Genomic DNA, 17167 nt, shown 5'->3' with positions numbered 1-17167 from the left:
AACAAATCTTAGCTTGATAATGCACTAGCGGTTACATTCTAACTGTACATGCATTACAACGGTACATTTTATAAATATACAGGGCATTCATTACCCCTAAAGAGGCCCCACGAAAGAACCGCTATTTACCCCAGGGTTACGTTTTACGCGATTGGGGAACAGGTATGAAACATGTGACCACTCATTTATGAAAAAAATACTGCTAGGGACTATTTACATAATGATCAAAATACGAAGACTCACTCACTATCAGCTGAGCAGGGAGTACCGGGTAGTAGGCCTAGGTACGTACAGACAGTAGCGGTCCGGAGCCGCGTGCTCGTTTGAACTGTTCTCTTCACTATAACAAGTTGTATTAACACTCTCCATGCGTCGTAATGTTTACCGAGTCAGTTGTTGGGATTGTCGCTGCTCCATTGCCTTTCCTTTCGCATTTTAGGTGAGTCAGTTGGTTGTTTTGGCGGAAACCTTTTGGTTCAAAACTACGGTAGCCATGTTTTGTTTGTTTACTACGGAGAGTGGTGGATGTTGCGCATGCGTTAAGATTGAACTGCACTCATAGCCGGTCGGGAGGACTTTTAGGATTCCCATAGATATTATTATTTTCTTCGCATGTACAGCGATTTTGACGGAAAGTTTTATTTTTCTAATTCATAAGAAATTATACCGGATATATTAATACCATTTTTACCGATTTTACAGTCACTTGCCCGACTATTCGCTTTAAAAAATAAGTTTAGACAACATGAAAAAGAAAACATTTCTGCAATGATACACGTACAATCTCGTACCTATGTTAATGAAAAGTACAACACCTGGGGACCTGAAACGACTTTTTTAAACTAACAGTATACATATATATATATTATAGTATCAAGGGTATGAACTCGGCGGTCGAGAAAAACGAACCTATTTTTTTAAAACCGTGATTATTTTAATAAATGGGTTCTACACAACATTGACGGATATCTTACCTTAGAAAGAAATAATTTATCTTTCCATTGAGTGCTTGATGAACAAAATTGGCCAAGTATTGACGAAGTTATGGCTTGATGAATCAGGAAATTTACGAAAAATATGCCAGGTAGACATTTCCCTGTCCGGTCAAAATGTCGTCTCGGCTCTAATGGGCACCTCAAAAACCAAGCCAAAATCACAAAATCTACGCTTGTGGTGGTAAACAGTATCCATAACTGTGTTCATCCACAATCTCCTTTGGAGGTGTCATGACCCGTACTTTGTAGAAACCCCATTTAAACATCGTGTAGCTCACTTACTTTAACCGTGACCGCCATGTTCATTTGTTTTTCGGAACGCTTCTTGAGTTTACCGACAAGCACAACATAACATAATTTGCATAATGTAGTCACTTTATGTAAAGTCGAGAAGCGTTCCGAGAGAAAAATGAACATGGCGGTGACGGTTAAAGTAAGTGAGCTACACGATGTTTAAATGGAGTTTCTACAAAGTACGTTTTGACGTTTAAAATCCGTGCTGTTTATTTCAGATAATGTAAGCCTGTCCAAATTCGACAATATTTGATGGATTATTTAGTAATATGAGTCATGAAAGGGAGAATTTGTGATAATCATAACAGTGGCTGTAAAATCACCGTCCTTAGCTTGTAGGCAACATATTAAATATATTATGCATAATACATATATTTATGTAAGATGTACCCGACATAGTATATGGACAATATGTATAATATGTAGGATTAATCATTTTTACCTTGACAGGGAGGCATAAGGGAAGTGATTATCGCATGCAGTTTTTGTTTTATCTTCCGTTAATTGACCACCTATAGGTCACTTATGCATCATGCGTGTTCAGCGCGTGATCAATAGCTTTTACTTATACATGTGCCATTGGTCAGCTGAGGTTTCAGCTGGAGATTATTTGACCAATGAAATCCGACCCCATGGGTTACCGCGCGTGAGCTGAAACGGACTGCGTCCCCTCCCAGTCTGCAGATAAGTTTTGGAGAAAAAAAACAATTGTACGGTGATTACGAAATTCATTTTATAATTACATAACATATTAATTGTTTAATAAGTAAGATGGCAAGATTTGTACCCCATCTTTGCTGCTTCTCATTTATAATACTGATGAGAAATGTAAAGCAAGTATAAGTGTACGACAACCAATGGTTTTGATTGTTTTGATACGATAATTACGTCATTAATAAATAACCATTTCAACAACATCGATATCAGTTTGATTATGTTGTCTTTGATTGCAGTTAATCAAAAGAAGCAAACGAGCTTCCGGTTCTGATCAGGGTCAGGCTAACATAAATAATTTTGAATGTATATCTTCCTCTGTGTATTGCCCCTGTATTTGTAAATTTCACATTTCTGAAACACTTTTGCAACAACCTTTGAATGCAATTGCTTGTAGACGCAGCCACAACCTAAAGTGTAAAAGAAAACCAGACGCTGACGGTACGGAAAAAGGACATATTTCAATGGATTATCAAAATTTTAATTAGTATATGTACAGTGACTGCTTATATATTAATGAAAACATCATAACCACATGTTTTGAATAAAAAAATATTTATTTATAGAACTCACCTGGAAACATCGACCCACGTGCTAACCAAACATTTGTAGATAGTGTTAGAATCCAAAACCATGCCTGACAAAATAAGGTGAACATTTTAAACATGCGGCCCGTAGTTTATAAAAGGAAAATCTTTTATTATTAAATGATCTTCCTATCTCATTTTTGTGATATACAATTTACAACATTCATAGGTCAAAACAGACTCGATGTTTTGCTTCTGTAAATCCGAATCCGGTCAAGCTAACTTCCATGTTACCTTTTACAGACAGTTTAAACAAATTAAACATAAGTCCTTGGTCTCAAATATGCACCAACCCTGTAGCCTATGTACCTAAAATTTACATTTTGTACATTATCTCGCATATTTTGCCAACATTTACAAGCTATACTCTAATGTTAAAAGTAATACCTAAGGTTGACCCTGATGTTTGCATTTTGTGTTACTCAGACTTATAGGCTTGCAAAATATCACTAATTTAAATTGAGGATAATACCGATACATTACATCTAGAATGTATCTGAATAGAATTACATGCTTAGTAACATTTTGAAGATAATACCACTGATATAACAATAACTGGTAATATTAATGTAGATATGAAAAAACCTTCAGTCACACTCTCATAAAATGTAATTTCTTACAAAATATACTCAAACTCAATGAACCCACAAGAATCACCTTACCTCTTCTTCCATTGACATTGTTTTAACACATAACTATTTGATAAGAGTTACCGCCGTTCTTGCTCCAATTTGCAGTCATCATCCTCTTTTGTATTTCATATTCGGTGAATATTTGAATATGATGATGCTGACGTTGACATTTTCGCAAAGTCATGATGCAAATGAAACAAATATTAAAGCTCTTACTCACCATCAGTACTTGATCTGAGGCTTCTCCGAATTCGCCGCGTACTGTTCCAATCAATCAGGGTTGTATGTCATGTGGTTCGGTCAAATTTCAAATCAGTTTCTCTCTCTGAAATTCTGTTGTTTGTCATATACATGTAATACTTTATAGAATATTATAATTGCACTTTAAAATAACTTAAGAAACGTGGCAAACAAACTTTTAAATCCTATTTTAATATTTTTGTCAGAGATCACAGAGATTACATTTATCTTTGGCACCAATGATATCCCTATAGTGTTTTCCTGAAGGGAACACCACACATATTCACACTAAACACTAAACACTGAATATCACTGTGCTGCACTAAATAAACAAAAATTGAGAATTATGAGTTCCTTTGGGGTATGACTTATCGAAAACTTCTTCACAAATTACTTATTTCAATCGTCAAGTGTTGATGTTGGAGCAATACGATTCGAATCAATATACTGCGGCATTTATCTTCGACTCTAAGTCAAAGTGTCCTGGCAAGTCCTTTGTAGTCTGCTTCTTATCGACCAGAAAAAACTTATTTGTAAGACATTTTCAATGAACAACCATGTTTGATATTGGAAATGTCTTAATCAAGATAGACATGATTTAAATCCAATCCTTTCATCTTGCTGCTACGTGAATTAATGCTAATATCATCAGGTGGATTTGATTCTGCCGATATCGGTAATCGGCTTAAAAAGTAATGAAGACGGCAAACCTTCGTACTTTCGATGATTTATGATCAATATGCATGAAAAAATGAATCTGTTCAAATGCCTCACTTATTCAAATTAGACACAGCTATTGAATATTCGCAGTATTCAAGTTATGAACAATTTTGTACTTTTGAAAGAAGGGTTGTGATATTGCTTTACATTGATCATTATAGAAAAGTTGTAACGTTCTTTATTGTGTTATGCCTTGTTTCGTGTATGTCCTTTTTGTCAGATATATTCCTTTGTATACCATTATACTGTTAATTCTCATATGACACATTTTCATTTGTCTGGGAAAAATCAATAAAACTTTTATAATCTTTGAAAATCTTTGAAATCCTACAAAGTTCATGTATATTTGATTATACATTGTACCATCAATGAACCAAAAACCCAGAATTACGTATAAGAATATCATTTTAGCATGTACATAATATTATGTACATATTATAATACTATGTTATAGATACAACAAAGAATATGACTAGTGTGTGTAAAAAACTGTATGTCAAAATATATTGAAATCAGGCCGAGCATTTTGACGCTGTATTAATGAGGTGGATAATAATATTTTATCCGTAAAATAGTATGTCATTGTTTATTGTGATTTACTAGTTCGATGCGTACACTGTCAACTTCATCATGATCAGGCATCACCAGTACACAATATCTGGTCATATATGTGCGAGAGTACGCATTTCCTTGTCTCGATTTAGTTCTAGTGCACCCACAGGCACACGCATTTTTGTTTTAAGAAAGATTGCATAATAAATGTCTTGGTAGTATTCTATAAAGCCGAGGCTGGCAACTCGGTCACGTACCCTACGGCACCCCACTTCAATTTAAGCGATTAAAAGAATTGAATCCAACTAACATGCTACAAATTATAAACGACCGTATTTCGGAAATGTTTACCTTTTATTTAACGTATCATTCAATTCCAAGATTTATACACTACTGGAGAAATCCGAGAAAATCTTGAAGACCAATTTTAATACATTGTATTTACAACTGATAATTTTTGTTTGTTTGTTTGATTAATTTAGTCCTATTAACAGCAATGGTCATGTAAAGACGGCCTCCCATGTATGCGGTGTGTTGCGAGTATGTGGTGCGAGGTGCGTGTTTTGGGAGACTGCAGTATGTTCGTGTTGTGCCTTCTTGTATAGTGGAACTGTTGCCCTTTTTATAGTGCTATATCACTGAAGTATGCCGCCAAAGACATCAAGCAACACACCCCACCCGGTCACATTATACTGACAACGAGCGAACTAGTCGTCCCACTGCCTGTCTGCTGAGCACTAAGCAGGACCAGAAACTACCACTATTATAGACTTTGGTGTGTCTCGGCCAGGGGACAGAACCCAGAGCCTTCCTCACAGGGGCGAACGCTCAACTCAAGGCCAAAAATGAGGCGGTGCCAAGGGAGGCATAAGGAAGCATAAAGTCAGTTAGGAAGAAGAGAAAAGATATGATCCTAAATTTAGTCGCCTTTTACTATCATGCAATATGGTGAGCAGGTACAATGGTAACAATTCTAACGTGCAGGGCAAACAACTGATACACCTAACTGCATACATAGTCATAATCATATCATAATGTTATTTAGGAGCAGTTATGGTACTGTAAGATATCATTATATTGGCCCCATGTTATTAGTCAAGCAGACGATGCAGTATACACTATGTAGTGGTAAGCCAAAGAAATTTTCAAGCAACTTTCGATATAAAATAGTATAGTTGGTATATATATGTGTGCGTGTTATGGTATCGAAGAAGATACTAATAAAGTGTCAAGTAACTCTGTTAGGGCTAATTCAAATGCATAATAATGTGGATCTCGCGGTGCATATTATGACTTACGCATCAAAATTTGCTTTTACATACACGATCTAGGCCGGTTATGTCAGAAATTGTCCGTCTTTTCTGTGAACAGACTGAACGGTCTGAAATATATATTATAATAAAAGTAAATTTTACATTGATCTGTTAATATATAAAACAGGTAAATATCCCGATTTTTTAATAATTTTTCAAATCTCGTATTTTCTGAAAAAAATCACATGACTGTCATATATACTCATCAGTCCATCCACCAATTACAAAAAAAATGTATGACAACGAATATCCATTTTCATTGAGTTGGCCCCCTGTGATTTAAACCCCGTATAATAATGAGATTTTGCACCAGGATAGGGAAACCGTCAGAATTTGATGATGTTTTCTCGGATTTCTCCAGTTGTGTATAAATGTTGGCAATGAATGATACGTTACAATATTAATGAAAGATAAACATTTCCGAAATACGTTTGTGTATAATTTGTAACATATTACAATTTAGTTGGAATAAATGTGCTTTTTACTCGCTTAAAGTGAAGTGGGGTGCCGTAGGTCACGTAACAGTTGCCAACCCTATACTATGTTATAACCAAGATTATTATTATTAGATGATTTTTTTAGTCTACAAATGCCCGTGGTCCACAGCGGCGTATCAAGATGGCTTCCTTTATCATATGCTTCAAGAAATTACTCTCTCTGTCTTTGGAGTTACATGTTTCTTCTGTGTGACATGGCCTGTAACAGCCGATTATTATATCTGGAATTGCGACTGCTTTCTTTCAGATTCTAAGTTGACTGGGATTCCACATCTTTTCGGTGTTCTTCACGACGGATGTCAAAGCGTCCTCCCGTCTCTTCTTTGAACAATACATCCACGCTCACTGCACACTCTATGACATTTTCTTAATGTGTTTTATGTTTAGGACGTAATAAGGTGCTGTATATTGTCTTGAGTGGTTTCATAGCAGGCGTCATACCATGATATTATTATCTGGATGGCTTCATATATCACTCCTATATGCGGGCTGACGACTTGACTTTTGATTGTTTGTGTTTAGTCGCTTTTTTGACATTTATTATACAAGAGAGCAACCAACTAAATGATTTTACATAGACCACAGTGTTAAACTTTGTTAAAGTTTTGTACTGTATTATTAAAACAAAGGAATATTAGTTAGCTGTTGTGTTCTATAATTAAAGTCTAGGTTCTCATATAACACTAAATAGAAAAAAAAGTTTGGGTCCTTCTGCTCAAACTCCAACCAGGGTAGCTTTATTGAAATCAGGCGCATTTTGCACTAAAAAATCCGGAAATTCTAATAGTTTTACCTATTCATTATCAAAGTTGATATTTTGAACCTAAATCTCAATATGAATTTCCAAATTCATATCATGGTTATCTAGGAATAATTACCTGTCAGAAAACATTTTTACTTTTGAAATTCATAATTAGCCAGCCAATCAGCGGCCGGGTTAAAATTCTATCCTGGGCTCAATCTTGTATACACAGGGGCCATTTCGAAGGTCTTTTTTTTATTTAGTTGGTTGATCCCTATAGCAGAAATTAAAATTCCAATACTCACCTATGGTGTAAAGTGTATTTCGGCTGTATGTCAAATCTGTAATATGAACTTAATCGGTCAAGTGGTTTGTCCAGGACAGGGCTTCACCTTCGGACAGTCACCCGCGGAGTAATTCTGAAAACATGAAATATTGAACTTACACACTGTGTTGATTAATTGCAAATTATGTATTAAATATTGAAATAGTATTAATGTTGTTTAAGTTAATTATTGGTTACATCATTAAACTTTCTGAATATAATGAAAAAATAGGAAAAGTCCCCAGCCAAGGGGAGATAATCCATTACATAATCAGGTACCCCTATAATATAGAAAATGTCAAGATTTTGGAAGAAAACCAGATATACCAAACCTTTTACATATTTTAAATTTACCAGGAACATGGTTCTAGAGCCTTTCTGTTTAAAATAAACAAATTAAACAAAGATCAAACCTGTAATGAGCACAAAAGATGCATGTCTTTGTCCGTGACTGGAATCTGTGCAACCAACATATATTTCCGGAAATCTTGAATGACCCTGAAACACCATTAATATGTTTCATTAACAGAAAAAAATATTCACAAAATGATATTTTTATCATTATAACATAAAATGCATACTTTTAATAAACTTATTAGCCCTAATATTACAATTAATCAGTACAATTAGTTAAATTGGCTTACCTGAGATGAACATCCCCCCCCCCCCCACCATTATACCTGGCAGGTATAAATACCACAACCAAACTAGACATTATGTAATACAATGTAATTGTCTCCCCTTAATGTTACCAATTTCAAATGTATAAGCTGTAACGTATGTTTTTATACCTTTATGGCTTTCGGCACTCCAATATGGCAGAGACCCCCCCCCCCCCTCCCTCTTGATTTGACCGCTAATTCCTGGTTCACCTAAACCGGAACATGCATACAGTTCCGTGAACTAAATTCTGACAACCGAGGAGACCATGCACCGCGCACCCATGTGATCGTACCCATCTGATGTTAAACGCACATGTCACACGTTTATAGCCGTGCTAATTACCTGAATCTACGTTATATGTACCATTAACTTACTGGCCAATTCTAAATAAACTGCATGCATAGTCACAGTGACACGTATTATTCTAAAACTTGGCGACTTACCTTTGTATCTATGGACTCACTCGGCTCCAGTGACTGACTCTTATACTTCCGGTTGCGTTCGCTATAGAGAGCAACCAACTAAATGATTTTACATAGACCACAGTGTTAAACTTTGTTAAAGTTTTGTACTGTATTATTAAAACAAAGGAATATTAGTTAGCTGTTGTGTTCTATAAGTAAAGTCTAGGTTCTCATATAACACTAAATAGAAAAAAAAAGTTTGGGTCCTTCTGCTCAAACTCCAACCAGGGTAGCTTTATTGAAATCAGGCGCATTTTGCACTAAAAAAATCCGGAAATTCTAATAGTTTTTACCTATTCATTATCAAAGTTGATATTTTGAACCTAAATCTCAATATTAATTTCCAAATTCATATCATGGTTATCTAGGAATAATTACCTGTCAGAAAACATTTTTACTTTTGAAATTCATAATTAGCCAGCCAATCAGCGGCCGGGGTTAAAATTCTATCCTGGGCTCAATCTTGTATACACAGGGGCCATTTCGAAGGTCTTTTTTTTTATTTAGTTGGTTGATCCCTACAACGTCAAATTTCCATTGACCTCGTTAGGTTATTTATATCATTCGCATTGGTGCTTCATTATTTGTTTCATTTGGTAAAGAATATTTGTATTCATGTTTTCTATGATACACACTTGTTTTTTTTTACAGGCGATACAAATTGGAATGTTATTGAAAGTATCATCTTTACAATATTTGCAATACAATGCAACATTGGCAGAAATGGGTGATTTGACTTTTTGATTAAGCTCAAACAACATAATTACAAATAAAGGGGCATGACTTCCTTAATGAATATGAATATATGATATAATGTGTTTTTTGTAATAAATGTAAACACCTTTTTAAGCTAATGAGAATGCGATATTTGTTGTAAACAAACACAAACTAGCAAAATGAATAAATAAATAATTACACACACACACACATCAAAAAGAACTACACCCATATAAAGGATATAGATTAATGTAATTTTAACCTTGTATTTATAACCATCCTTATTTGATCACATTTCTTAAAAATGACTTTTTTTAGCATCCGTATTTGTATTCATTCAACCAAAACATGTTTCTCCGATTATAAAAATAAATAGAACATCAAAAACGATTAATAAAAATTGAGTGAAATTGAAAAAAATGTAATTAAAGAGTATTATTTCGAATTAAAATTCTTAGAATGACATGAGTTTTATTTTGACAATATCAAAAACAATTGTTATATAACTTCAATTTCTATATAATACATAAAGCAAATTCATAAATTCTATAAATAATATTGTGTTCATTGTTTCTGCTCTGATGATACATATATTGCATTATAATGTCTTTGTATGTTATCTCTATAGAGGAAATATGTCATGTCAATCCAGTTTCATGTTTAAGTGTATAGAGCATGACTCGCAACGTATACTTCCCTTTTAACTAGGGGATAATTCCTTTGTCCTGTCTACGCTAGATATTGAGTGCATAAGAAAAAAAGTGCAATATATGATATATAGTCTTTTTATTTCACGGTATTTTAAATCTAAACCTAAAAAATTTGTGAACGTGTTTATATTTATGGACAAATTGATCAAACGGAAAATCGAAAAGTTTTGTAGAATGTACCATTGCAAGTTAGAAAATAAGTTTAGACAACTAAAATTTAAAAAAGAAAAAACATTTCTGCCATGATACACGTACAAATTCGTAACCTATGTTAATGAAAAGTACAACACCAACATTTAAATAAGCTTAAGAGGTAACTTAAAAATATCATTTTGACATCAGTAATATTGGGAGGGTTTTGACGTTTAAAATCAGTGCTGTTTATTTCACGATAATGTAAGCCTGTCCCCAATTCGACTTTATTTGATGGGATTATTTAGTAAATATGAGTCATTGAAAGGGAGAATTTGTGATAAATCATAACAGTGGCTGTAAAATCACCGTCCTTAGCTCTGTAGGCAACATATTAAATATATTATGCATAAATACATATATTTATGTAAGATGTACCGCGACATAGTATATGGGGACAATATGTATAATATGTAGGATTAATCATTTTTACTTGACAGGGAGGCATAAGGGAAGTGATTATCGCATGCAGTTTTTGTTTTATCTTCCGTTAATTGACCACCTATAGGTCACTTATGCATCATGCGTGTTCAGCGCGTGATCAATAGCTTTTACTTATACATGTGCCATTGGTCAGCTGAGGTTTCAGCTGGAGATTATTTGACCAATGAAATCCGACCCCATGGGTTACCGCGCGTGAGCTGAAACGGACTGCGTCCCCTCCCAGTCTGCAGATAAGTTTTGGAGAAAAAAAACAATTGTACGGTGATTACGAAATTCATTTTATAATTACATAACATATTAATTGTTTAATAAGTAAGATGGCAAGATTTGTACCCTATCTTTGCTGCTTCTCATTTATAATACTGATGAGAAATGTAAAGCATGTATAAGTGTACGACAATCAATGGTTTTGATTGTTTTGATACGATAATTACGTCATTAATAAATAACCATTTCAACAACATCGATATCAGTTTGATTATGTTGTCTTTGATTGCAGTTAATCAAAAGAAGCAACCGAGCTTCCTGGTTCTGATCAGGGTCAGGCTAACATAAATAATTTTGAATGTATATCTTCCTCTGTGTATTTGCCCCTCGTATTTGTAAATTTCACATTTCTGAAAACACTTTTGCAACAACCTTTGAATGCAATTGCTTGTAGACGCAGCCACAACCTAAAGTGTAAAAGAAAACCTCAGACGCTGACGGTACGGAAAAAGGGACATATTTCAATGGATTATCAAAATTTTAATTAGTATTTGTACAGTGACTGCTTATATATTAATGAAAACATCAATAAACCACATGTTTTGAATAAAAAAATATTTAATTTATAGAACTCACCTGGAAACATCGACCCACGTGCAAAACCAAACATTTGTAGTTAGTGTTAGAATCCAAACAACCATGCCTGACAATAATAAGGTGAACATTTTAAACATGCGGCCCGTAGTTTATAAAAGGAAAATCTTTTATTATTAAATGATCTTCCTATCTCATTTTTGTGATATACAATTTACACATTCATAGGTCAAAACAGACTCGATGTTTTGCTTCTGTAAATCCGAAACCGGTCAAGCTAACTTCCCATGTTTTACCTTTTTACAGACAGTTTAAACCAAAATTAAACATAAGTCCTTGGTCTCAAATTTGCACCAAATCCCTGTAGCCTATGTACCTAAAAATTACATTTTGTACATTATCTCGAATATTTTCGCCAACATTTACAAGCATACTCTAATGTTAAAAGTAATACCTAAGGTTGACCCTGATGTTTGCATTTTGTGTTACTCAGACTTATAGGCTTGCAAAATATCACTAATTTAAATTGAGGATAATACCGATACTTTACATCTAGAATGTATCTAAGTAGAATTACATGCTTAGTAACATTTTGAAGATAATACCACTGATATAACAATAACTGGTAATATTAATGTAGATATGAAAAAACCTTCAGTCACACTCTCATAAAATGTAATTTCTTACAAATATATACTCAAACTCAATGAACCCACAAGAATCATCTTAACCTCTTCTTCCATTGACATTGTTTTAACACATAAGAGTTACCGCCGTTTCTTGCTCCAATTTGCAGTCATCATCCTCTTTTGTATTTCATATTCGGTGAATATTTGAATATTTGATGATGCTGACGTTGACATTTTCGCAAAGTCATGATGCAAATGAAACAAATATTAAAGCTCTTACTCACCATCAGTACTTGATCTGAGGCTTCTCCGAATTCGCCGCGTACTGTTCCAATCAATCAGGGTTGTATGTCATGTGGTTCGGTCAAATTTCAAATTAGTTTCTCTCTCTGAAATTCTGTTGTTTGTCATATACATGTAATACTTTATAGAATATTATAATTGCACTTTAAAATAACTTAAGAAACGTGGCAAACAAACTTTTTAATCCTATTTTAATATTTTTGTCAGAGATCACAGAGATTACATTTATCTTTGGCACCAATGATATCCCTATAGTGTTTTTCCTGAAGGGAACACCACACATATTCACACTAAAACACTGAATATCACTGTGCTGCACTAAATAAACAAAAATTGAGAATTATGAGTTCCTTTGGGGTATGACATTATCGAAAAACTTTCTTCACGAAAATTTACCTGTCATTATCTAATCGTCAAGTGTTTGATCGTTGGAGCAATACGAATTTCGAATTCAGATATATGCTGCGGCATTGTATCTTCGATTTCTAAGTCAAAGTGTCCTGACATAGTCCTTTTGTTAGTCTGCTTTCTTATCGAACAGGAAATAATAACCTTATTTGTAAGACCATTTTCAGATGAACAAACCATGTTTTGAATATTGGATATTTTACTCTAATTAAAGATAGACATAATTTAAAATCCAAAATCCTTTCATCTTGCTGCTACGTCGACATAATTGCTAATATCATCAGGTGGTTATCGGGTACTATCGGCTTACCTTTCTTTAAAAAGGTAATGAAGAAACGGCAAACCTATTCGTAACTTTCGTGATGAAGTGATTTATGATCAATATGCATGAAAAAATGAATCTGTTCAAATGCCTCACTTATTCAAATTAGACACAGCTATTGAATATTCGCAGTATTCAAGTTATGAACAATTTTGTACTTTTGAAAGAAGGTTGTGAAATTGCTTACATTGATCATTGTATAGAAATGTTGTAAACGTTCTTTATTGTGTTATGCCTTGTTTCGTGTATGTCCGTTTTGTCAGATATATTCCTTTGTATACCATTATACTGTTAATTCTCATATGACACATTTTCATTTGTCTGCGGGAAAAATCAATAAAACTTTTATAATCTTTGAAAATCTTTGAAATCCTACAAAGTTCATGTACATTTGATAATACATTGTACCATCAATGAACTCAAAAACCCAGAATTACGTATAAGAATATCATTTTAGCATGTACATAATATTATGTACATATTATAATACTATGTTATAGATACAACAAAGAATATGACTAGTGTGTGTAAAAAACTGTATGTCAAAATATATTGAAAACAGGCCGAGCATTTTGACGCTGTATTAATGAAGTGGATAATAATATTTTATCCTTAAAATAGTATGTCATTGTTTATTGTGATTTACTAGTTCGATGCGTACACTGTCAACTTCATCATGATCAGGCATCACCAGTACACAATATCTGGTCATATATGTGCGAGAGTACCGCATTTCCTTGTCTCGATTTAGTTCTAGTGCACCCACAGGCACACGCATTTTTGTTTTAAGAAAGATTGCATAATAAATGTCTTATGGTTAGTATATTCTATAAAGCCGAGGGCTGGCAACTCGGTTCACGGTACCCTACCGGCAAACCCCACTTCATATTTTAAGCCGATGTAAAAGAATTTAATCACAACTAACATGAATTACAAATTAAGAAACGTACCGTATTTTCGGAAATGTATTACCGTTTATTTAACGTATCATTCAATTTTCCACAGATTTATAACACTAGCTGGAGAAAGAAACCACGAGAATAAATCTTGAAGACCAATTTAATGTAATATGTGTATTTACCCAACACTGATCTATTTTTTGTTTGGTTTGTTTAGATTTATTGTAGTCTCATTAACAGCAATTGGCTCATGTAAAGACGGCCTCACATGTAATGCGGTGTATGTTGCGAGTTGTATGTGGTGCGACAGGTGCGTGTTTTGGGAGGACTGCAGTATGTTCGTGTTGTGCCTTCTTGTATAGTGGAACTGTTGCCCTTTTAATAGTGCTATATCACTGAAGTATGCCGCCAAAGACATCAAGCAACACACACCCCCACCCGGTCACATTATACTGACAACGAGCGAACTAGTCGTCCCACTGCCTGTCTGCTGAGCACTAAGCAGGACCAGAAACTACCACTATTATAGACTTTGGTGTGTCTCGGCCAGGGGACAGAACCCAGAGCCTTCCTCACAGGGGCGAACGCTCAACTCAAGGCCAAAGATGAGGCGGTGCCAAGGGAGGCATAAGGCAAGCATAAGAGAAAAAGATATGATTCTAATTTAGTCGCTTTTTACTATCATGCAATATGGTAAGCAGGTACAATGGGGTAACAATTCTAACGTGCAGGGCAAACAACTGTGGTAAGCCAAAGAAATTTTCAAGCAACGTTCGATATAAAATTATTATAGATTTGGTATTTATAAGTGTGGCGTGTTATGGTATCCGAAGATGATACTTATAAAAGGGTCCAAGGACCTCTGTTAGGGCTTAGTTCAAATAGCATAAATACTGTGGAGTCCTCGGCGGTGGGCATTGTATGGGAATCACTTACCTCTTCAAACAATCTTGCTTACTTATACCTACAAGAGTCTTGGCGGGTTATGCTCCGAAATTTTGTCCGTCTTTTCAGGTGAACAGAAACTGATACTGTCTGAAATTCTAGCTATTACTAAATAGAAATTAAATTTTTTCATTGATATGTTTCATATAATAAAAAAACAAGGTAAAATATCCCGTTTTGTAAATAAATTTTTTCAAATTCGTTCGTTTTTTTCTGAAAGAAAACACAATGACCGAGTCCATATATACCTATCAGTCCATCCACCAATTTGCAATTAAAATTATGTTATGACAAAAACGAATATCCATTTTCATCTGAGTCTGGCCCCCTGTGGATTTAAACCCCCGTATAATAATGAGATTTTGCACCAGGATAGGGAAACCGTCAGAATTTGATGATGTTTTCTCGGATTTCTCCAGTTGTGTATAAATGTTGGCAATGAATGATACGTTACAATATTAATGAAAGATAAAACATTTCCGAAATACGTTTGTGTATAATTTTGTAACATATTACATATTTAGTTGGAATAAATGTGCTTTTTACTCGCTTAAAGTGAAGTGGGGTGCCGTAGGTCACGTAACAGTTTGCCAACCATATACTATGTTATAACCAAGACTATTATTATTAGATAATTTTTTAGTCTACAAATGCCCGTGGTCCACAGCGGCGTATCAAGATGGCTTCCTTTATCATATGCTTCAAGAAATTACTCTCTCTGTCTTTGGAGTTACATGTTTCTTCTGTGTGACATGGCCTGTAACAGCCGATTATTATATCTGGAATTGCGACTGCTTTCTTTCAGATTCTAAGTTGACTGGGATTCCACATCTTTTCGGTGTTCTTCACGACGGATGTCAAAGCGTCCTCCCGTCTCTTCTTTGAACAATACATCCACGCTCACTGCACACTCTATGACATTTTCTTAATGTGTTTTATGTTTAGGACGTAATAAGGTGCTGCATATTGTCTTGAGTGGTTTCATAGCAGGCGTCATAGCATGATATTATTATCTGGATGGCTTCATATATCACTCCTATATGCGGGCTGACGACTTGACTTTTGATTGTTTGTGTTTAGTCGCTTTTTTGACATTTATTATACAACCGTCAAATTTCCATTGACCTCGTTAGGTTATTTATATCATTCGTATTGGTGCTTCATTATTTGTTTCATTTGGTAAAGAATATTTGTATTCATGTTTTCTATGATACACACTTGTTTTTTTTACAGGCGATACAAATTGGAATGTTATTGAAAGTATCATCTTTACAATATTTGCAATACAATGCAACATTGGCAGAAATGGGGTGATTTGACTTTTTGATTAAGCTCAAACAACATAATTACAAATAAAGGGGCATAACTTCCTTAATGAATATGAATATATGATATAATGTGTTTTTTGTAATAAATGTAAACACCTTTTTAAGCTAATGAGAATGCGATATTTGTGTAAACAAACACAAACTAGCAAAATGAATAAATAAATAATAACACACACACACACACCAAAAAGAACTACACCCATATAAAGGATATAGATTAATGTAATTTTAACCTTGTATTTATAACCATCCTTATTTGATCACATTTCTTAAAAATGACTTTTTTTAGCATCGTATTTGTATTCATTCAACCAAAAAATCCACATTGTGCTTTGTTTTCTCCGATTATGAGAAAATAAATTGGAATCAGAAGGACTATCAAAAACTGATTGATAATAAATTGTTCTCGCTAGTGAGTGAATTGAAAAAAATGTAATTAAAGAGTATTATTTCGAATTTTTTAAAAATTCTAGCAAAATGACATGAGTTTTTTATTTTGACAATATCAAAATGCAATTGTTATTATAACTTCAATTTCTATATAATACAATAAAGCAAATTCCTAAATTCTATAAATACTTGTTGTGTTTTACATTTTTATTTACTGGCTCAGATCGCTGAAACATATATTGCATTATAATTTCCTTTGTATCGTTCTATGTCTCTAAAGGAGAAATATGACATTGTCAAAATGTGTATAGTAGCAGACATCGCACTCGCACAAAACGTTA

General features: G+C 34.1%; 1 long non-coding RNA gene across 1 annotated transcript; it reads right to left on the bottom strand.

The window, feature by feature from the left end:
* Positions 1-7343: 7343 nt before the first annotated feature.
* Positions 7344-8908, bottom strand: LOC138326876 (uncharacterized). Its single transcript, XR_011208968.1, has 3 exons — positions 8718-8908; positions 8025-8109; positions 7344-7705 (listed from the first exon to the last, which is right to left on the bottom strand). It is a non-coding gene; the product is annotated as an uncharacterized lncRNA (long non-coding RNA).
* Between the last annotated feature and the right edge of the window lie 8259 nt (positions 8909-17167).

The sequence above is a fragment of the Argopecten irradians genome, chromosome 7 (assembly GCF_041381155.1).
Source record: "Argopecten irradians isolate NY chromosome 7, Ai_NY, whole genome shotgun sequence".
NCBI lineage: Eukaryota > Metazoa > Mollusca > Bivalvia > Pectinida > Pectinidae > Argopecten > Argopecten irradians.
This window is presented reverse-complemented; position numbering and strand designations above follow the sequence as displayed.